This window comes from Balaenoptera physalus (genome assembly GCF_965194825.1).
Source record: "Balaenoptera physalus genome assembly, chromosome: 8".
Taxonomy (NCBI): Eukaryota; Metazoa; Chordata; class Mammalia; order Artiodactyla; family Balaenopteridae; genus Balaenoptera; species Balaenoptera physalus.
Window position 1 is genome coordinate 64,045,397 of NC_138887.1, and position 24,536 is coordinate 64,069,932.

The 24,536-nt window shown below is 39.3% G+C and overlaps 1 long non-coding RNA gene across 1 annotated transcript in view; it reads right to left on the reverse strand.

The window, feature by feature from the left end:
• The window catches only part of LOC309665599, a 75,118-nt gene extending 50,826 nt beyond the window's left edge, over nucleotides 1-24,292 (reverse strand). Inside the window, exon 1 of the long non-coding RNA XR_014266560.1 lies at nucleotides 898-24,292. This is a non-coding gene — a long non-coding RNA (uncharacterized lncRNA). The remainder of the gene's footprint in view (nucleotides 1-897) is intronic.
• Between the last annotated feature and the right edge of the window lie 244 nt (nucleotides 24,293-24,536).

Consider the following 24,536-nt stretch of genomic DNA (forward strand, 5'->3'; position numbering starts at 1 on the left):
ATGCCTTTAATCTGCTTCATTTTTTTTTATCACACTCATAGCAACCTGATACAAGATTGAATATTAATTTGATTGTTCATGGAAGGCTTTCTCCACCATTAGAAAGCAAGCTCCATGAAGGTAGGGAGCTTGGTTTGGCTCACATCCGTAGCCTTATTGCCTAGAATACGTCCAATTATTTGTTGCATACATGTATACATTAATAAGGAAAACACTCATTAGCAGCAGCAGCTAACACATTGAAACACTATCAACAGATGAACCAAAATATGGGTAAGATCTGGTTTCTACTCTTAAGGGACTTGCACTTCAGCTGGGAAGGGGCTGTGGAAAGGTGGACAGAAACACGCCTAGCCACTATAATAGGGCATGCCAGGCTGGTGAGTGGTGCCAGACCTCTGGGCACTTACATCCTGAGTCTTATCTTCTTGCTAAGGTGCTGACTTCTCCACCAAGTCAGTCTGATAGTCTAACCTTCCCAAATGAAAAGTTCTGGAAGCAAATCTCATAAAATCAAATGAGATAATTTCGGAAAGCCATTTCAAAAGAGTTTAAGTGCTCAACCCCACTGTCTCTATGAAATCAGACATATCATTCTCTTGGGGGTGACATTCCCCAGAGAGCTGCAGATAAGGTACATTGAGGTCTACTCAAAATACATTTCTTCTCGGTCTAATCTACCCCCAAGAGTAAACTGGGGAAATAGATACTTTACAGTTGCTAAAGGTCCTGGGAGAGTGAAAAGCAAAATAGGCAGTCAGCCTCATTCAGCCCAAACTACTGGACCTTGTCTCCCGTGTGTGAGTCATTAATCAATCCCATTAAGTTCTAATCCTTTGCCAAGCTAAGAAAACACAACCCAAACAGTAGCGAACATTTCCTCCCCTTGCCACTTACCCCTAAATAGGAAGAGCAGCCTTCTAAAAACTTCAGTCTTCCTGAGATAAGCAGGTCTGCAAAATGTCCATAGGATTTTCCGGAGAGAGTATGTGCCACATTCGATGAAGTGAGAGAACACTGCTTGATTCTGACCACTCACACTCGAAACTATTTCCATAGCCCAGATAAAGCAATGCAGAGCTACACAGGATGACATGACTAAAATAAAACAAATCATTTAAAGCATGATTTCCCGCTGAGTGGTATTGTTAGCCGTCCAATGGTGGATAACTGTTAGCTAACACAGAACAGACCCCAGGCTCTTGAATAGCAAATCCTTTTATATGACAAATGACACTGTGTTGATGAATGGTGACCACAGGAAAACAGCATGATATCATGGAAGACTACACTGTATTTCATCAGAGAAGATCACCTTGATCAGGTGTGATGGACCAAAGGGATAAATAGCCACTGGGACAGTCAAATCCACACTCCCAAGCAAGGGCATAGCAGGGGCCTGATGTGGTTTATTTAAAGGGCAACACAACACAATGGAACATAATTGGTCAAGGGTCTGGTATATGCAACGTTAAGGGTTAGGGGTTAAAGAGATAAAAATGCACACGACACATGCCTGCTATTAAGGAAGACGAAAGTACTAACTTAAAACCTTATTTAATTTGGTTCTTATAAGAATCTAGTAAGGTAGACAGAGCAGTTCTATAAACCCCATTTACAGATAATGAAGCTAAGGCTCAAAGTGATAAGTGACGTGATCAAGTCTTACCCTGAGTGAGGTCTGGAGCTGGGACTTGGCTCTGAGTCCTGGGCTCTTACTACTAAATCACCCTGCATCTGGCTCCATCTTTAGACAACTGGAAAAAAGGAAGCCTTCCTTCAAACCTAATCCTGAGGTATGTTAGAATCTGACAACTCTAAACTTTTAACCACTTCAATACATCATTGCTAACATTAATAACTTTCTTTCATAAAACTGTAGTATGCTCACATGATCAAAATAGCCAGATGATCTCAAAACAGAAGCTCTGGGCTTCCCTGGTGGCACAGTGGTTAAGAATCTGCCTGCCAATGCCCGGGACACAGGTTCAAGCCCTGGCCTGGGAAGATCCCGCATGCCGCAGAGCAACTAAGCCCATGCACCACAACTACTGAGCCTGCGCTCTAGAGCCCGTGAGCCACAACTACTGAGCCCGAGTGCCACAACTACTGAAGCTCGCACGCCTAGATCCCGAGCTCTGTAACAAGAGAAGCCACCCAATGAGAAACCCGCACACCGCAAGGAAGAGTAGCCCCCGCTCGCTGCAACTAGAGAAAAGCCTGCACGCAGCAATAAAGACCCAAGGCAGCCAAAAATAAAAATAAATTAATTTTAAAAAACAAAACAAAACAGCAAACAAACAGAAGCTCTGCTTCCATTCACAGTACAGTTCAGGATCCAAGGATGGCAGGCTGGATCCAAGGTGCCAGGGAGATCAGAGGGTTCCTGCCCTGGGTTGGATCCTAATCAGTTATAAGTGGCCCAGAATTAGTACATTTACTCTCTATGGTTTATAGTTGCATCTGTCTTTCACCTCCTTTACCTAGATTCCTTTCAGTGAGCTTTTATTGCACTTTTGGTTCAAATGCCATTTCCTGACATCTTTGATCATCAGAAGATGTTGTGCCTTCATCATTGTGATCATAGTGGCACTTTTATCTTTACTTCTATTTCTAGTGAAACAATGTTTTCTACCCTGTATTACTGTTATTTATGTATATGTTTATGTCACCTCTGAACATAAAAGTCCTTGAAAACAGTATCTGTAATCGAATATTATGTCTTAACTAACCAGCACAGAGTCTTGAATTTGGTAAGTATCCAGTTTGTTGAATAAATGAATGAATCCTTCTCTGGTTTCCACTCACCCCTATATCTTCTTCCAAGGACTTCTGCCTGACTTGAGTCCAGTTTTATCTACAGAAGGTCTCTTTTTACTAGTTGTCCTTTTTATTTCTCCAGCTCCATGATATTTGTTTATTTTAAGCATTTCTTGAGCCCATCTTGAGGAAAAGTTTATAAAATTTCCAATTCTCTCAAAATGTTACTGATCATCCAATCAAACCAGGATCATCATGAGTAAAGAAAAATTGCCTATCAGTATTTGAAGCAGAGATGCTTTTCCCCAGAGTCTTGAAATGCCCCAGTGAGCAAAGGTTTTAGATTTCCCTCAGTCCTGAATCTTTGGATCTACTGGCCAATTAGGAATTCCTGGCAAAATACAACATAAGAAGAGAGATGGGAGTTGGGAGAGATAGTAGATCATGTAATTCAATTTCATCATTTTACATATGAAAAATAGAAGTCCAAAATGGTCATGTAATTTATCCAAACTTACCCACCTCCTTAGTGAAAGGCCCAGGACTAAAACCCAGTTGTCCTACCCACTGGTCCTCTGGGGTATATATTTTTTTTATCTACCATCTCATACTAATATTTTACTTCCTGTTTTTACTGGATTGGTTTGGTTCCTTGAATCCTCCTCCTGTTCTCATGCCTGTCCAAAGCACTAGGCCACTGAACTAACAGCCCAGTCCTCATGGCTCCAAGAAGCCCCATCTAGCGAGAAGGCACTCATCTCACTCCTTTGCGCAGTACCATTTTCCCTACTTAGACAGGAGATCCCTATTTTAAATCTGTCAGCCTGGAGTCCTACAATAACTAGCAGAGCTAAGAAATCATGCCCAGACTTATGTTGGCCAGGTAGAAACTAATCTACAACCTGTGGGTCAGGTAACGTTACACTCACTCGGGCATACCTTGATTTAAGAATCAAATAGTTTTATCAGAGTCCTTTGTGATTATATTACCATCTTAGCTACCTCATTTTTCTAGTCCTACCTTCTATTTTTTAATAGAAATATGCCTTTCTCATACGTAGTTTTATATTTATTCACTTTGAGATGTGATTATTTTGTGGACTATTACTTGAATTTAAAAGAAAAACCAAAAAAAAAAACCTATCTATGTAAAAAGGATGAATTTATCAAATTCAATATATTAGAGCAAGCTCTGGTCAAAAGAGCCCTAGATCTGAAATCAGAAAACTGGAGTTAAAATCCAGCCTCTCACCAGCTCTGTGACTTTTGTCGATGACTGAACCTCTCTGAACCTCAGTGTGCGCATTTGTAGAATGGAGCAAATAATACGATGGCATAGAGTCTGGGAAGTTGAGTGAAAAGTCATTCAATGGGTCAAGTGTGGTGCCTGTTATGGTACATAGGCTCTCACTACATTTTGACTGAATCTGAAACTGCAGGATTTTCAGGAACATAAGAGCAACTTATCAGTTTCTTTCACCGTTGCTCTGGTTTCTCTCTTCATCAGCCCTTTCCATAGTGTTTTAGAAATGCCAATTAATTTTTAAAAATCAAATTTAAATGAAATGGAAAGATATCATGGTGCATATTACCAAAAAACTTATTACATATGTACCTCTTAAGAGCTTAGTAAAGAAAAGTATTTATTCAAGAGAAATAGATTAAATAGTTGTTAAAAAAAATAGTTGTTAAATTCAGGCAGGACTTGCCTGGTGGCAGAGTGGTTAAGAATCTGCCTGCCAATGTAGTGGACATGGGTTCGATCCCTGGTCCGGGAAGATCCCACATGCCACAGAGCAACTAAGCCTGTGTGCCACAACTACTGAGCCTGCGTTCTAGAGCCCTTGAGCCACAACTACTGAAGTTCGCGTGCCCTAAAGCCCACATGTCACAACTACTGAGCCTGCGTGCTGCAACTACTGAAGCTGGCACGCCTAGAGCCCACGCTCTGCAACAGGAGAAGCTACCGCATTGAGAAGACTGCGCAGCGCAACGAAGAGTAGCTCCTGCTCGCCGCAACTAGAGAAAGCCTGTGTGCAGCAACGAAGACCCAACGCAGCCAAAAAAAAATTCAGGCAATATTGCACTTGTGAGGGCAGAAGTAGAAGTTTGGATATCATTCAGAGAAAAACATTAAACAGCGTGAATACAATATCTTTCAGAGTGTATTAGAAAATAAAAAATCTACACTAAATTGAATGTTGAAGAGGTCCTGGACTCTTCTTCTTTTTTATGGGGATCAAAATGGCAGCTGAACAACCATTTTTCAGACTGAAAGAAAAGCAACATTAATGTTTTTAAATGCAATTCCAAAATAGTATTAAAGGTAATGTTATCAGCAAGCACGTGACCACAATCCCCATATGTTACTACAGTTTACCTTCTGTGTGTACATAGATTTCAGATAATGTGCAATCATATTTTGAATTATACTAACTCTCCCTTACATTATGTTATAAATATTTTTCATTTATTTAAATGACTGCATAATATAGTTCATCATGCTGCTGAGTCTAAATTTAAGTAACTCTTCCCCTAATCCTAGACATTTATTTGAAAGTTCAATTAAATTGGGTGATTAAGAGGTGTATAAATAGTTCTTATAGATTTCATGTCAGAATTCCCCTGCATTCCCAGTCCCAGTGGCCATTTCAGTTATGCAGAGTATGACAGTGACGCGTAAAACAAAGAGAAGTAGAAGATAAGCCCCTAAAACTACTATTATGGTGGGGGGTGGGGGGCAGTGAAGAGGAATAGAGGTACAATAACAAACCAAAAAAGCAGCTTCTTTTAATGTTTGTCTTCAGTTATTGGACTAAATGATTATTTGGTTTCCTTGTGGAGATTTATTTCACCAGCCACTTATTCTAATTCTGTATTCCTTTTGGCCAGGTAGAAATAGACTAAAAATATGTGCAGGGAAGAATTCTGGACATATTTTAATGTGTGTCTATCTGCATTGGTTTATGTCCTGTCTTGTTATAAAAAGGATTTAAGGCAGCTCTGAAGGACTTAAGGTCTTTAACAATGCAGTTTTCTCTGTTTTTTTTTTCTATTCCTAGAGCATTTCCATCAGTAATAGAAGTTGAATTATACTTCTTAGAGTCTTACCTCATATTACTAGTACATAATATTTTGATTCCTTTTTATTTTACTCTCTATAGAAATCAGCTGGACGTGAACAGTTTCATATCAACATTCAGAGGTTATTACAAATGGTCCACATTTGTCTTTGTTATATCTCTTGTGTAATTACAACCTGGATGGAGTATTATTTGTTCAAACTTCTGAGGTCACAGAGCAGTCTTTTCTGGTTTATGTCTGTGCTAATCAGCTAAGAAGCAGTGGGTTAAGTTATAAAAAAATAAAATAAAATAAAGGGAAATGTTGAAGTTTTCTGAATGCAGGCCTTGACAATAACATGCAACTAGCTGGGCTTTGGAACTCCAACTGTATAGGACTAGGACTGTCCCATTGGTTGTTGCAATGTGAGATCATTCCATGATAATATTTGCTCTATAGCTGCATGGTTTTTTTTTGTTTCTTTGTTTTAGTATTTACTGTGAGTCAACCTTTTGTATTCTGTGCAGTGGCAGAGTGGCGTTTAGGAAATGGGAGGAAAGGTATCTGATCTCTAGCAAATATAAATCTTTGCACTTGTGTGGAACTTTAGAATTGAAAGAATGTTTTCCACCTATGGCCTTCACAACAACACTTTGAGAGACATAGGAAAGGAATGATTATCCTCATTTTATAGGAATGAAACTGAAACTCAGGTTTTGTGACTTACTCAAATCCATCACAACTAGAAAATGGAAGACAATGGGCTCCATCCCAGATATTCCTGTTCCTAATCCAACCTGCTGGATTCCACCATTCACAGCTGTAATTAAGACTTTACTAAGTAATTTCCCCCTTTGAGAGTTTTCTGTAATTTCTAGTTGCAAATTAGTTTTACAACAATCCAAGTCAAGGACAAATCTGTGTGCTTATGAAATGACTTCTTCCTTTGATGTACCTTGACTCTCCATGGAATGGACCCAACAATTAGTTCTCTCCCCCACTAAAGAGCTCATGTTGTTTGTTGAGATGGTACCCAATAGAGAGTGAGACTTCTCAAAGCAGCTAATAGATTGGCTAAACCACATCTTGAGAGTCAAGAAACATTACCCTCCCTGGCTGGTGGTAAATCTTCAACAAATTCAGGTGGCTCTTCTCCTAGGTTCCCATATTTCCTCTCTTCACTCAGCCAAAGTCCACATTCCTTTCCCTGTCACCACACACAGTTTGACCCCAGACCAGCATGGCAGTTTCCTCCATCCCTTTGAGGTCACAGCCAGTGCTGCTCTGTGGACTCCCTGGCAGTGGGTATTTGGGGACAGCCACGGCCCAAGCCTTCTGCAGCAGCTCCTGAACCTTATTGACAATGATCTTGTGTTCTCCTTGGCTCCCTGGGAGGAAGACTCATCCTGCTCAGCCCAGACCTCCCACCAAGTGTGTTACTTGAGGCCCTCAACCCAAACAGGATGGTGGTTGAGTGCTGGAAGTTACTTGACCACCATTACCTCCTCCTCGCCCCCCAGCTGCTCAGTTCAGCCAAAGATGTCAGGAACCCACATCAGAAAGGTTTGAGTTTACTGTGAAAAACTGTGAATATCTTCTAAGTCTTTTTTTGCCCCCATGCTGCTTTGAAAAGACATATGAGATAGGCCCAGTGCAAAGAGGTATTTTTGCATCTAGTCTGGGAAAAAAAAGTCCTTGCCCAAATAGCTGAGAACATTTTTATTATGAAAACCTGGGAGGAACAACTATGAGGAAGATTGATGTCCCCATCAGCAAGGTATACTGGACAGAGGACTGAGTTCCTTGGTGGTGGTCTGTGCAATGGCCCTGAGGAAAATATGGCTGACACTGTGGGCTAGTATACAGAAAGAGAGGCCATAAAAGAGGACCCTGCCACTTCTACCCTCAGAAAATCCCACAAGAGGCAACTGCTATGGGGGACTGTTCCCAAAACAAATTCCAGATCTTGAGAGGCACCCTTAAAAAAATTAAATTTATTCCCTATATATCCATACCACCACCATCTAGGTACTCTCATTTTTATGAGGCCACCTCCACCATCAACACTTATTAAACACCCTCTCACATTGACACCCACATATTCATTCCTTTATTTATTCATTCAGCACCAGACTCTTTGCTAGGCAGTAGGGCCAAGTAAGACCTAACATCAAGCCTTTCTGTGGGCATCCAGGATTGGGCCTGGGCAGGAACCTCTGTTCCCACACTTACACTATCAACTTCCTTTCAATTCTTGTCTTTGCCTTCATTTTCCCTCTGAGATCTGTTCTCTGCCTAGTGGAATATTGGGGTGACCATATAAATTAACCAGGCTGCTATATTAACCAAGTAGTATATTTCTTCTCCCACGTAAATTCAAACTCTTGGGTCCGTAAGGCCATTCAAGAATTATCCTAATGTTAAGATCTTCAGGCAATTTGACAAATACAGGGAGGATAAGGGTATAACGTGTTGGATCTATGTCCCTCAACCAATCACTGTAGTCAGTGGCTGCCTCTTTAGTTCATGCAAATGGCCAGCTCTGGTCAACAGGTTAAAACACACAAAAAAGCTCAAATTTCCTTAGGCAGAATTACTTGGTATGAATGTATCTTTTTTTATTTTCCATTATTAATGAATGTGTGTGTAAAAATGTATAATCAAATCTTTAAAATCAAGTAGGCCACAATGATATCATCAGGAAGAGAAAATAAATAATGTTAATACTGAGGCAGAATACCTCTCTGTAGATGTTGGGAAAATGAAGGGAAATAAATATCTGAGCCATATCCACTCATTATTAGAATAAACTTTCTCCCAAATAGAGATTATTTGCAGAATCATAGAGGTTAATTGCCCAGGACTTCCTAAGACTCAGATGAGGCAGAGTCCAAAGTATGGTACAGACTCAAGGAACTAAAAAGTTTTCAGGATCCCCTCTTTTTATGTCTCTCTAAGAGTCAAATCAACCCAGACCAATAATAGCAACCTTATTATTAAACATTTTCTAGGGGAATTGATTTTATATGTTGTTTTATAGTCCCATTGCAGTAGTTAAAACATATGCATCATCAAAAAATATTTCTAACATCTAATTTAAAGCTCTAGATTAAACTTAAACCTGTGTTCTGGGGGGGAAGGGGACTGAGAAGAGGTAGAATAAAGATGGAGAGAAACAATCAGTTAGCCTCTTCTTTGTTATAGCACTTGTATTCTTGAAGCCTGTGTCTAATTCCATTTATAAAAATTTCTTTTCCATCATAAGTAATTCTAGATTAATAGGTTGGTTCAAATTAGCCATTGTCTCTTCAACTTTTCTTTAAATGTGTTAATAATAACTCACAGTAGTATGGCAAATTCTAGTCACAAAGCACCTTCTCAGGCTTTATCTGTTGTCCTTTCCATTTACTCAGAAGAGACTGATGGGTGCTTTGAATATTTGTGGACAGCTGTTAATTAATCCTTTCACTAACTTGTCTCATTAAGAGTCATGGGTTTCATAATTTGAAAAGATACATGCATCCCAATGTTCATTGCAACACTGTTTACCATAGCCAAGACATGGAAGCAACCTAAATGTCCATCGACAGATGAATGGATAAAGAAGATGTGGTACATATATACAATGGAATACTCAGCCATAAAAAAAGAATGAAATAATGCCATTTGCAGTGACATAGATGGACCTAGAGATTGTCATACTGAGTGAAGTAAGTCAGACAAAGACAAATATCATATATCACTTATATGTGGAATCTTAAAAAATGGTACAAATGAACTTATTTACAAAACAGAGATATAGTCACAGATGTAGAAAACAAACTTATCGTTACCAAGGGGGAAAGGAGAGGGGGATAAGTTGGGAGGTTGGGATTGACATATACACACTATTATATATAAAATAGATAACTAATAAGGACCTGCTGTATAGCACAGGGAACTCTACTCAATACTCTGTAATGACCTATATGGGAAAAGAATCTAAAAAAGAGTGGATATATGTATGTGTATAACTGATTCACTTTGCTGTACAGCAGAAACTAACAAAACATTGTAAATCAACTATACTCCAATAAAAATTAATTTTAAAAAAGGAGTCACAGGTTTCAAATTAAGCCAGTTGATTTATATTTCTAATGTCTGGAAAAGATGTGGAATTTTGAGATGATGGCAGTAGTGTTGGTAGAAATAAGATTCTCCAGTTGTCTACATATTTTGAAAGGTGTTTATTACATAGAAGGGCAGTTTCTGTTGAAGGTAACTCTCCCATTTGTTATAGGATAGGTTTTCCTCCTGTCCTGGAGTTTCTGTGTTTGAGAGTCTGGAACAGGAAGTCTGTCATCTGCACTGATTCCTGCCTGCAGCTTTAACTTTCTAGAGATCAAAGTGGATCTCTTTTCTATGTTGTCAAGAGTGACAGGCCATCATTGTACAGCACAGTAGATGAATTCTTAACACAAAAATAATAGTACTTCTTCCTTAACTCATTCAATAATATCAAAGTGATGGTCTCAAACAATTTAGTTTCATCCTTCAGGGGCAAGTCATTGAGATTAGTAATCTCTAAGATTACTTAAGAGAGGGACATGTTGTGGTATAATTGCTTCTGGATTAAACATTTTCCCCGTTATCCATCAATTTAACCCTATTTTTGTCTGCATCTAATCATCATTTGAAAATATAGGTCATGTGAATATTTAAAAAATAAAAGAATGAAGGGAGGGAATTATTCTCAATGAACAAGGATAAGGTATTTGTATTCCTTAAGTTTCAAAATAGTTGTGAGCCTTAGAAATCCACTAAGTATTCCAGCTGGGGACCCAATCATATGGTTGTGTAACCATTTTTCTTAAGTGAACTTTTCTGGTCAGTTATTACCCCTTTCAGAGCCTTCAGTTTGGTCCTTAATCAACAAAGACCAAGCATTTTAAAGTCAATAAAAAAGCATTTCCAAGAAACAATGTCATTCTTTTTTCTAATAAAATCCAAACCTTTCAGTATTTCCATACCAGATGCCACATATTACTACTATACATTGTACCAACTTTTCTCATAGCCAATACTAAAACTGCACATGTGTGTACAGTTTGAGTTCCACTTTAAGAAATATATTCAATAGAAATAATTGGGCACTACACAAAAATATATGTACAAAAATGTTCATCACACTATTGTTTATAAAGGCAAATATTGGAAAAATTAAATGTCCTTCAGTGAAAAAAACTGATGATACATTCATGAATTGAAATACTGTATAACCACAGAAGATGATGAAATCTATCTCTATAGACAGTGAAATATGTATATGTGTGTGTATGTCTATGTATTTTTTTTCAGGATACGTATGTATTCAGGATATCTATAGTTGCATAAATAAATGTATGAGGTTATTTTTTTGCTTTTCTCAAAACATGTTTTACATGATATGTAGCAGAGTGTGTGCATAGAAAAAGACTTCAAAGAAATATGTGGAAATGTTAACAGCAATTGTACCTGATGTCATACACCAGCAGTTGTACCTGGGATCACAGGTAAATTTATTCTTCTACTTTATATGCTGTATAATTTTTTTTTAAATATCTTTAAAAACTATGAAAGTAAGCATGTGTATCTTCAATAGTTTGTAAAGCTATTTTCACTTTGGAGGAAAAAGAAGCTCTTAACAGAAAATATTTTATGAGGGTTTTGTTTCTTTAAAGGAAACCACTCAAGTCAGGAAAAACTTCTATGCACAAAATACAGTGAATTTTATTCATCAGGAATAATTAAAGAATGGGGCATTATAGTTAAATGAGAGTAACTACATGTACTTTATGTGAGTATAGGTCATGGGCATATCAAAAAGGGCACTACAAAGTGGCTTTCATCCAAACTTTTAAAACCTTCTTTTTAAAATTTCAGCTTACTTTGTTTTATCTGAAATAGTTTCTTTTTTTTATTGAAGTATAGTTGATTTACAATACAGTGTTAGTTTCAGGTGTACAGCAAAGTGATTCAGTTATATATACATATTTTTTCAGATTATTTTCCATTATAGATTATTATAAGATACTGAATATAGTTCCCTGTACTATACAGTAGGATGTTGTTGTTTATTTTATATGTAGTAGTGTGTATCTATTAATCCCATACTCCTAATTTATCCCTCCCCCCTTTTCCCTTTGGTAACCATACATTTGTTTTCTATGTCTGTGAGTCTGTTTCTGTTTTGTAAATAAATTCATTGGTATTATTTTTTAGATTCCACATATAAGTGATATCATATAATATTTGTCTTTGTCTGACTTACTTCACTTAGTCTGATAACCTCTAGGTCCATCCATGTTGCTGCAAATGGCATTATTTCATTATTTTTTATGGCTGAGTAATATTCCATTGTATATATGTACCACATCTTCTTTATCCATTCATCTGTTGATGGACATTTATGTTGCTTCCATGTCCTGGCTATTGTACATAGTGCCGCTATGAACATTGGGGTGCATGTATCTTTTTGAATTAGTTTTCTTCTTTTCCAGATATATGCCCAGGAGTGGGATTGCTGGATCATATGGTAACTCTATTTTTAGTTTTTTAAGGAATCTCCATACTGTTTTCTATAGCAGCTGCAGCAATTTATATTCCCACCAACAGTGTAAGAGGGTTCTCTTTTCTCCACACCCTCTCCAGCGTTCATTATTTGTAGACTTTCTGATGATGGCCATTCTGACCAGTGTGAGGTGATACCGCATTGTGGTTTTGATTTGGATTTCTCTAATAATTAGCGATGCTGATCATCTTTCCATGTGCCTGTTGGCTATCTTTATGTCTTCTTTGGAGAAATGTCTATGTAGATCTTCTGCCCATTTTTGATTGGGTTGTTTGGTTTTATGACATTAAGTTGTATAAGCTATTTGTATATTTTGGAAATCAACCCCTTATCAGTTGCATCATTTACAAATACTTTCTCCCAGCCCATAGGTTTTCTTTTCATTTTGTTTGTGGTTTCCTCTGTTGTGCAAAAGCTTTTAAGTTTGATTAGGTCCCATTTGTTTATTTTTGCTTTTATTTCTTTTGCCTTGGGAGACGGATCTAAGAAAACACTGCTACGATTTATGTCAGAGAATGTTTTGCATATGTTCTCTTGTAGTTTTATGGTGTCATATTTTATATTTAGGCCTTTAAACCATTTTGAGTTTATTTTTGTGTGTGGTGTAAGTGAGTGTTCTAATTTCATGGATTTACGTGAGGCTGTCCAGCTTTCCCAACAACACTTGCTGAAGAGACTGTCTTTTCTCCATTGTATATTCTTGCCTCCTTTTTCGAAGACTAATTGACTGTAGGTGTGTGGGTTTATTTCTGGGCTCTCTTTTCTGTTCCATTGATCTCTATGTCTATTTTTGTGCTAATACCATGTACGTTGATTACTTTAGCTTTGTAGTATTTTCTGAAGTCTGGGAGGGTTATGCCTCCAGCTTTGTTCTGTTTTCCTTAGTATTGCTTTGGCAATTCTGGGTCTTTTGTGGTTCCATATAAATTTTAGGATTATTTGTTCTAGTTCTGTGAAAAATGTCATAGATAATTTGATAGTGATCACATTAAATCTGTAGAAAACCTTCTATTTTTAATGACTGGACCAAAACCAAAAATAGGCATCTTTGGATTCAGCAGTTGTTACTAACGTGCATTGATTGGCTGTAAACATACCCAATTCCTCCTCTCTCTTCTCACCCACAGATTCTCATATATGAAAACGACTTGAAGGACTCTAGCCAGTGGTATTCATGCTGGGTTTCACAAAGTTGCTGACCTGGGCTTGTCAGCAGAGCAGAGAAGGGCTGAGGTCCCTCTTTTCCACCTTTTTAATCCTAGAATGATGCATAATGCTTCTTTTGAAAGAAGGGGTCTATGGCAACAGCAAAAACAGAAAGCTTTGAGACACACCCTCATACTACAAACAGGGAAACTGATGCCTAGATGGACTAAGTTACTTATTCACCAGAATAGAAATGCCAGGACAAGAATGCAGGAACCCTGACCCTTGTTCTTTTCGTTACTATTTTCACAGCACCAATTAGGCTCCTCACAAGAAAGAATCTCTATAGGACAAGCAAAGAACAGAGCCAGTGAAAGAGGAGTGTCTTTGTCCCAAATCTGAGGTATTCATATTCTGGCTGAAAATAATTAGCAGTGTTTCAAACTATTAAGATTCCTATGGAAGGCAGCAAACCGAAATATGAAAGTCTTTAAAATATCTAATGCAAGACCTCTGAACAGCCATTGTGTTAAATGTCACAAGAGATTTTCATCTTAGTATTTAGTGGCTGGCAGGAGATGACTCAGTGCCATGGAATTTAATTTTAAATCGTTTTCAAATAAATTCACAGAGTCCAATAGCATGAAACCTTGGAAGGTGACGGGGTGGCTTTAAAGATTTGAGAGTTTTTAAAGCCGTATATCAAAGGTTACCTCTGACAGTTATGGGGATTTATCGTGTTCTCAACCCCAATTGTTTCTAAAAGCTCTCAACCATGATTCCCTGTGCAAGAAAATTAAGTTTGGATATCTTGCCATCTTCGCCTGCCTGGGACCTCAAAATATCTAACCCCATGTGCCTAGAAACTGCTCAAACATTCCTTTCTGGGGGCTGTCATTAAATCCCCATTTTCTGGATGGGGACACAGAGGGTGCAACCATTGGTCAAGGTTACCCAGTGAGTCAGTGGCAAAGCTGGGAATGCAACCCAGACTTTCTGACTCCCTTGCCCGTCCTCTGACCATCAAACCACATGCTCCTGACCAGGATGAAACAAGCTTGTCTGTCTCAGCGTTTGGAGGGAGCTGAGTGAAACTGCAGTTTATCCATTTCCCTTTCGAACATTCATATGCCATTTATTTCATCGGCTAATGGGCAAATGGCTCCGGATCATTTTTCACTCTAAAAAACTTATTGTTTATTAATTTTTCAAAGAAAGTCTATCTTAATTTGGAAAAGCAAGAAAGACCACTTTCCGCGCCCCCCCCCCCCCCATCGTATCACATTGTGTAACACTGGCAGTGTGGCTGCTTCGAAAACCCACAGAAGCTGCTTCCTTTGCCCTGCCGATGGCCAGTTCCTTTGCCAGCTTCTCCATGTGGCCTTCCTTGTACTGGGGTCGGGCGTCCCGTGGTTCCTGGCAAAGCAGGTCCCATGGACAAGCCAGGCCTTGACGTGGCTGTTCCTTCTCCTGCTCTTTTTTTTCAATCTTTGGCTGCATTGGGTCTTTGTTGCTGCGCGCGTGCTTTCTCTAGTTGCGGTTCGCGGGGGCTGCTCTTCGTTGCGATGCACAGGCTTCACATGGCGGTGGTTTCTCTTGTTGCAGAGCACGGGCTCTAGAGCGCGGGCTTCAGTAGTTGTGGCACACGGGCTTAGTTGCTTCGCAGCATGTGGGAACTTCCCGGACCAGGGCTCGAACCCTTGTCCCCTGCATTGTTAGGTGGATTCTTAACCACTGCGCCACCAGGGAAGCCCTCTCCTGCTCTTTTGAATGCTCCTTGACCACAAGAGAACCCAGTTCTCCCACCAGCTACACCCCACATGCCACTTGAAATGTAGTCAGTGGTGACGACCCAAAAGGGCGCCAGCCAGAGTGCAGAGCAACTTTACTAGGGACTAGGGAAAAGCAATACCAGGTCTCCTGCCAGTGAGTACCATCTGCTGCCAAAGACCACAGGGGGGAGAAAGGTTTTTAACACTCTGAGCAGGGGTAAACGCTCTCTCTTTTTCTTGCAGCCCATAAAATTGTTTCTCCCAGCGTTTTATACCTGTCATGTTTAATCATAAATATTTCTTCCTCGAAATGAACTAAATTGTTTACTCCCAAAGACCTGTTGCCATTTGGGAGACAACTTTCCAAACTCTGGGTTAGGGTTTTTGACCAGCCTGCTCCATGCCCTCTCCTTCTGTTGGCAGCTAGTCATCATGCTCTGCCACGACTTTGCTCCAGAGGCTGTCAGCAGCAGAGAAATGCAATCGGGGAGGAGAGAGGTGTGTCGTTATGGTGCTGTCTAGGCTCCTCTTTCTCCTCCCTTGCCTTCGTTAAACCTGTCTAGTCCAGGCCAAGCAGGCCGTGGTCCGGTGACGTTCCTTGAAGTCTCCTCAAAATGCAGTGCTGTCCCCTAGTGAAGTGGCGCACCTTCCTCGGCGCCCAGCTGCCTGTCCTCTGACTGCAAGAGACTTGAGGGCTGAGGCTATCTCACTACATTTCAGAACAAAGTCCCCACAGACACACAGGGTGGCCCGAAGTCAGTCTCCCTAAAGGTCTTAAAATTGTAAACACTTAAAAAGCTGATCTGCTTGTCATTCCCTTCACACATGGCTCCAAATGCATCATATCCTCCTATTCTCTAGCTCTTTCTGCACAAGCCATCAGGCACTGTGGTCCCACGAGAAGAAATAAGTTTGCTTAATGTGACAGCACTGGGATGTACTCCAGGGAGAGTGACAACATAATTTTGTTTACTATTCACTCCAAGTTCTAAAGAAGTAAACTTCATTAACTTTTCTGATAAAGCACAAAGACTCTATTATTTGCCTTACCCACAAAATTAAAAAAGGAAAAAAAAAAAACTTTGATGTCTCCAAGAAGGCAGGCTTTTTTTGAAGTTTCTATTGCTCTACCCAGGTGATCTAGAGGCTGATATTGCTTCAGTTGGCCTCTGACCTGTGATGGAAACGCCCAGGTCGGGGATTCTGTGCAGTGCTCAGCCGAAGCCTGTCTACCTATCCATGTAGATTTAATGGTCCACCTGGCGGCTCGACTGCTGGAACAAAGAGGTTTTACATCTCTGGCTAATATTATGTATATATTTATATAAAGAGAGATATAGAGATATGCATTTAGATAGAGATTTTTCACTCACAGGGTAACAAAACTATGCAGATAGGTATTCAAAGCAGCCTCTCAATCAGAAAATAAGGGACTTAAAAATATACCATGGCCCATGGAAGCCTGACTTAAGTCATAGACGGGCCTAGAGAGACTGAAGCCCCACGAGGGGAGAGTGGGGAGGACAAATCAGCCTGGCCCTCCACCTTCCAAATGTGGTAGAAGAACTTATGGGCCCTGTTTAGGCTTGTGTCTTCTTGATTCTCTGTCCACAGGGTGGAAATCTGCTCTTACGATAAAAGATCATGAGAAAAACTATCTGGAAAAATGATAATTTTTAGAAACTGCTTTCAGTTAAAAAAAATTAGCTAGAAAACGAAACCAAACCCCCAAATTAGATATTGGAGCAGATTATTTTTTTATACCCCCTTTTTTTTTCTGCTGTAAGGAAACGGTCGTGTGTATGAGTGTGTCAGCAAGCACAGGCCCCAGCCTCTGCTCAGAGAAATTAAACTGCTTTCAAAGGGAGTAGCAGGCATGACAGCCCAAGAAAAGGAGTTTAAGGCCTTTTGCATTCATTAAAATTTATTTGGAGCACGATAGATCTCCCATATATGTCAAACAGTCATCTTTTCTCCTTTATTTTAAAAGCGGCATTTGAAGATGTGAGAGTAAAGAACAATGTGGAAGTTTCTTGCACAGAACTTGTTCTTTTTCTTCCCCCAGCCCCCCAATAAAATGGTGTTTATGGCTTAATATTACAGAGTTGGAAAGAAAGGATGTGAGTGGGAAGGCATGGGATTTAAAAATCTACAAACTGTAGGAATAGAACTATATTTGGAGGTTGAACTTTTTTTAAAAAAGGCAAACTTTGTTTTTTGATTTTATTTTTTTACTGTGGTAAAAATATATATATAACATAGTATTCATCATTTTAGCCATTCATAAGTGTACAATTCAGTGGCATTAAATTCATTCACAATGTTGTATAACCATCACCACTATCTATACCCAAAATTTTTTTTACCATCTCCAATAAAAAAAAATCTATGCTCCGGGAATTCCCTGGCGGTCCAGTTGTTAAGACTCGGTGCTTTCACTGCTGTAGGCCCAGATTTCATCCCTGGTCAGAAACTAAGATCCCACAAGCCGCGTGGCACAGCCAGAAAAGAAAAAAAAAAAATCTCTGCTCCTAGTTATTATTTAACTAGCCCAATGCCCCTGGTAACACCTCTATTCTTTCTTTCTCTATGAATCTGTGTATTGTAGGTATCTCATGTAAGTTGGAATCATACAATATTTGTTCTGTGTCTGATTTATTTCACCAAGCATAATGTTTTCTAGGTCCATCCATATTGTAGCATGTATCAAAATGTCATTTCTAAAAAAAGCAAACTTTCACCTGTAAAGAGTCAGAATTTTGATCTATTTTCTTCTTATTTGCAGCCCTTGTTCTCTGGAGCTTGTTAATGCTCCATAAAGGAAAGCAGAGGTCTTTGATCTTATAGGGCTTTGCTTTACTTACAGTCTTCTGAGCACTTGCAAGTCTTTCCTTGTTGACTGAGAAGCCGAAGAGGTTCTGGATTTTGTTTTTATTTTGCTTTCAGATCTTCTGGTATTGTGAACTGACAAACTCCTCTCTTAAAACCAAACGACTGAAAAATCTGACACTGAGGCACTTACGGTCAACCCCAAAAGCACATTTTTTGACCCTCCTTGACCTGAATACTTGTAATTTTCCTTCAGTTAAACTGAGGAGGGGTACAATGTGTAGGCAATGGGCATTTTACACAACCCACATTCATGACTCCTCCCTTTTTTAATCACCTAGTGATAAAAATGTCTAGTGTTTCTCAATCCCAATGGGACAAATGCCACCTTTTACAAATATTTTGTTAATCCCCCTTTAAAATCGTAAAATGAAATTCATAGGCAATATAACCTATATACACCTATTACTTTTTAAAAAAAAATCAAGACAATGCCTTAAGCATGATATAAATTAGAAATAAAAGAACAATAATTTCTAATAAAATGATATATATTCCAGTAATATGTTTCCCAATTTGCTTGGGAATAACTACATTGAAAGACATAATAAAGTAGTCAGAAGCTGGCATTTAGAGGGAGAGTCACTCTTGAATTCAACAACTACAGATACAAATGAAGACAAATGTGTTATATAGACAGCTAAATCCCTTGAGTAATGTTGCAATTTTCCAACAGTTATGCAAATTTCCAAATCAATGAAAACTTAGAAAAAAGTTCTGGACAGAGTATAAAGTTTTATTCTTAGAAAGTTTAGGATATATTAAAGCTGTAATAAATATATTGTGCTTGTATGTAAAATGGAGTTAGATTTTCAGTTCAAATAATGCATAAGTTTGTCCACATTCATGACTGTCCAGCTGGACATACGAAAGTCATATATGGAATGCAGAACAATTCTTTGGGCAGGACTGCCCCAAACTTGCATAACATTGACATCCCTAACATTTGCCCAGTAAATATGAATGGCCCCCAATCAGTGTGACAATCAAAAAACCCACAATTTAAAAAAAATAACCCGGAGGTAGAAGTATAACTGGTCTAGTCTTTTTAGAGGTGGGAAGCCAGCAGATAATTTTAAGTGCCTCTAAGAATTCCCAAGTATGTTTACATGCCCCATTTCCAGAGTGGGGTCTGGAGAGAGAAATGCTCCAGGGACAAATTCGGCAGGGAGGCTATTTGGGTAGTTGCCGTTTTTGGAGTGATTTTCTCATGTCCTTGCCCATGCCATGGGCCTGAGAGCTTACCCTTTGCCTTTCTCTTTAGACGCTCTGTCCACTACCACCTTTGCCAAGCTTCATAAATGTAGGAAAGTACATAAACAATTTTACTGTGGCATGGTGGAAGCTCTGGGGTTGAACATGCAAATTATGTCGTTACAGCTTCAAAAAAGGTTCAGGCTCTTTCCTCCATTTCATTTTCCCTTCTAAGTTCACCCTTAATTGCAGACTCCAGACCGAAGCTGCAAGTCTTGGCATAGCTCCCATACTATTAAAAACTCTAAGAATTCCTTTCTATATGTGTCTCCAATCCTACCTCCAACTTGGTTCCGTGCCCACACTAGTAGTTTGTCTGAACCAAACTTGGTGGCTTCCTGCATTCTGTGCTACAGTCACCCTGGAAACTGTACTTTCCACTCTCCAACAGGACAGCCCTGGGCATCTCTCAAACAATCTTGCCACATTTCAAAAATATGTTCTAAAAGAGCCAGATTCCTTCTATGCCTCCACAGAATCTAAAATTTTTCTCCATCCCCCATCACTTATGTTGTCTGCTCAGATCCTCAAGATAATCCTGTAAAGTAGATCAGGGAGATAGCATCTTATCACTGAGGTCACTGAGGTACAGATTAATTGATTTGCCAAAGTTACACAGCTAATAAATAGCAGAACTGGGAAAATAACATAGATTTTGGGTTGCTTATTTGTTTTTGTCTTTAATTTTTTACATTTAATTCGGTAGGATTTTCAGGGATTATTTCACTAACTCCATTAAAATAAAAAACTCTTTGGTGAACTATGTCATATTTACCCTTTCCATACTCATTTGAAATTTTGCAAATCTCTCCAAAAGCTTTCTTGCTTTTCTTGCTGTCAGTACAGTCGGAAAACCCCTCATTTTCTAGTCTATCATCATATCCCCAGAAGTGCCTCTGCCCTTCAGATGGTTTAAGGTGCCCTTCCTTTGACCCTTTTCACCATTGTTATTTTTTCTGGATACACAGAAAACAGAATTGCCACACTGAAATATATGTATGGCCTACATTTTGGTAACAGAGGAGTGATAATATTTTCTTTTTTATTTCTGAAGCATACTGTAGGCAGAAGAATACTCTGAACTTGAAACTTCTCAGAACGGCCATTACTCTGTTCACCATTCACGGAGGCCCCAACTTCCCATGCATTTCACCCTGTTCCTAAAGCCCTGACTGCTCTTCAGCCTTCTCCTGTCCTAAAATCCCACAAGACTTCAAGGCCTAGTTTGCGTGCTGTAGCCTCTATGAAGCTTTCTTTAAACTTCCAAAACAATCCCCCTATTTCTCACATAGCACATCGTCTAAAACCTGTTTACCACTTATTTAATTCTACAGGATATTATAATTAAATGCTCACAAAGTTTGTTTTATATTCATTCTTATTTTTGCTTTGCATTAAATTTCACACATTTCCCTGCTCATCATTGCAATTGTCTCTCATTGCTTCTTCCTGACTTCATGTTTCTTCTTCCTGGTATAAACTGTCTCTGAGAGGATCTGTAAATGGTAAATTTCTTGAATTCTATGTTTCAATTAGGAAATTTTTGGCTGCAAGTAACAAAAATCCCTACTCGAATTGTTTAAAAACATAAAGGAATTCAATTATCTCACTTACCACCAGGTCCTGAGATAAGTGCAGCTTCACAAGCAAAGACATCACATAAAGGAAAGTTTCTTCTTGCCATCCCACCCTGCCATCCTCCACCTTTCTATTCTGCTCTGGGGTTGACACCCTTCTTGGCAATGGCTGCCACAATCCCAGGAATCACTGGCAAACATGACAATGTCCAAGGGAAGGGCACTCTGCCTCTTTTCCCTATGATCTCTTGAAAGGAAAAGAGACCTTTCATATAAGGCCCCTGGCAGATTTATCCTCACATCTTATTGGCCAGGACTGAGTCACCCAGCCCTTTCTATATGTACTAACCACTGTCAAGGGGAATGGGATTACTATGATTGGTATAGACTAATTAAGATTTACCCTTTGTCAGGCCAGAAGGTAGGGTAAACAACGCTATCAACTTGGGACATAGATAACACTTGGTTTTTGCACAACACTTACAGGAAGAACTTTCCAGAATGCACTTAGTCCCCATAAGAGAGTTCTTGAACCAGGCAAAGCAGGATGCACCATGGGTAGTGCCCTGGGGCAGAGAGCTTGTGCCTGTGCTAGTTTAGCATGTATAAAGAAGCGAGGGCAGGAATACTTAACCAATCCTATAGCAACAGTTTTCAGTCAGAGCACTGGTCTTGATGGTGAGAATATGTGGAAGCAGGACAGCAGCCGCCTGGAGGAGTTTTCTTTCCAGTTCTGGTGTCAGCTAGAGATCTCAGAGTTCTCCTCACTGAGCTAGCTTTTTGCTCGGTTACCTAAGGGAACAGGGTGAGAGAATTTGTCTTGCCTCATCCCTGAATCACATGGAGGAAGAATGTACACCTCAGTAAAAACAAAAGGGCTCTACCAGCAAGAGAGAAAGCTCTTTTCAGTAGGCTATTGATGTGCCTTATACCTTGAATACTTGAAACCCTTACCGACTATAGTTAAATCTTAATTTTAGAGTCAAAAGTTCTTTTCCTTCAATTCTCTGATGATTTTGCTTCAGTGTCTTCTCTTACCCGGTACTGCAGATGAGAAATCTGTGGGTTATCTGTTTTGATTCTCTGGAGGAGCTTTTGCAACTTTTTAAAATCTTTTAAGTAAGAAAATGTCATAATTTTGTGTGAATTTGTGAGGTTGTTCATCCTGTTTGGCACACGGTGTTATCTTTCAATCTGAGAGCTCTTTTTTTTCAGGTGTTATTTATTTGTCATTTACTTGAAGATTTCCTTCATTAGCTCTATTTTATTCCTTCAGACTGGCCCAGGGGAACCATGCATCATTAAATAGGCTTTAGAATTTGCAGATATCTCATCCAAGTCTCCCAACTTCTCTTGAACATTTTAACCTATTTGTTGTTTATGCTCTCTTCTGTAAGGACAGTTGACCCAGTTTTTAGCTTATTATTTAGCTCTTTAGTTTTTCTTTTCTGCTGTTCAGTCCTCCATTCAGTTTTTCTAATAAACCTCGTTATTGAAATATAACATGCATAAAGAAAAGTGAATAAATCCTAGGTGTACAGGTTGATGAAGAAGCACTAAGTGAACACACATGTGTAACCCTCACCGGTGAAGAAAGAAGACAGCACCAAGAATGTTGTCTTTGCTTCTTTTTTCTTTTTTAAATTAATGAATGAATGAATTAATTTTTGGCTGCACTGGGTCTTCTTTGCTGCACGCAGGCTTTCTCTACTTGCAGTGAGCAGGGGCTATTCTTCGTTGTGGTGTGCGGGCTTCTCATTGCGGTGGCTTCTCTTGTTGCAGAGCACGGGCTCTAGGCACGCAGGCTTCAGTAGTTGTGGCACGAGAGCTCGGTAGTTGTGGCACACGGGCTCTAGAGTACAGGCTCAGTAGTTGTGGCACACAGGCTTAGTTGCTCCACGGCATGTGGGATCTTCCCAGACCAGGGCTCAAACCCATGTCCCCTTCATTGGCAGGCGGGTTATTAACCACTGCGCCACCAGGGAAGTCCTGTCTTTGCTTCTTTAATATATAGGGTATACATTTCTGATATGGAAAGTTAGTAGATTGAAAAAATAAAGAGACAGTGGAAAGTACTGCTAGAATCATCTTTAACTTAGTTTGCAATTCAAGCCAAGTGTTCATTCTATAAGTACAGCCATTCTGGTCCTGAGGCAAAGAAGAGTTTTTGTTCAAATGAGATAAATGTGAGATCCTCCATCTCTATAATGATCCAGTTCACAATGATATTGCTGACAAATTTTCTAATTATTCCATCTTGCTCATATGATTATTTTCTCACTCATCTTCCCTCTCTATACTATTAGTTCATGATTTTTTTATGGCCAAACCAAAGAAAGTGGAAGTTTCTGACCACACCCTCTCCTAAAAATCTAAGGATGGATTATTGTGCGAGGACCCTGCCGTGGCTAAGCTCCAGCCTGAAAAGGGGAGTTGGGAAGGTTAAAAGGAAATGACTATCTCCTCTCAGTAAGAGATACATGGAAGTGTCCACTCTCCCTAGACCATCAAGTAAACTAGCTCGCCCATGCCCTCAGGAGTAATCTGGGAGGAAATGGTGGAGAGGTATACTGTCTTCCAAGTCTAATGCTCTGCTTGCTGCCCCCAAAGTTATCGTCATTCATTCTTCTTGTTGAGGACTGACCATCTCAAGAGAAGAAAGATCTCAAGGAATTGATCACAGCTTGCAGCTCTTATGTGGATTCAGTGAAGTCTCAACAAATATCCAGGTCATTCAGTGGCTGGAAATCTATGTGATTAGTTCAATTCAACAGATGCTTTTTGAACACCTCTCATTTTTTTTTTTTATTCATTCAACAAATATTTGTCAGTCACCTACTCTGCACCAGGCTCTGTTTTAGGAGCCATATAATGGATACAATAAATAAGATGAGACCCTGCTTTGAAGGAAATTCCAATTTAGTTGGAAGGAAAAGGCACACAGAAATAATGAAAACCAATAACAGGAATAGGCATGTACCCTGGAGCAGTATAAACAAATGACACTGGGGGCAGGAGGAGGGAGGTCAAGAAAGGGAGATCATACTCAGATCAGTAAACCAGGATGGCTTCATAGAAGATGGCATTTAACCTTGAAGCTAGGTAGGAATTTGACAGAGATGCAGGAAAGAAGAGCATTCCAAGAGAGAAAACTGCATAAAGAAAGGCATGGAACTGAAGGTAGGCAAAATAGTTGGGTGTGGCTGGAATGAGAATAGAGACAAATAAGCAGAGGTAGATTGTTTTTTAAAAAAGAGATAAAGTTGGTCTATGTGCACCATACGTATAGATCACAGTCCTAACCAATAGTCAGTGGAAGCTGTAACATCCTAAACAAACTATTTTATAGAAGATATAGAGCTCCTGATTAAAGGTAAATGATATTTTTGTTAATCCAATATAACCTGGGTTAAATACAAAGTGCTAAGACGAACGCTTTCCTTAAGGAATCCTCTTTTTAATAAGTGAATTAGAGGAACCAAAAAC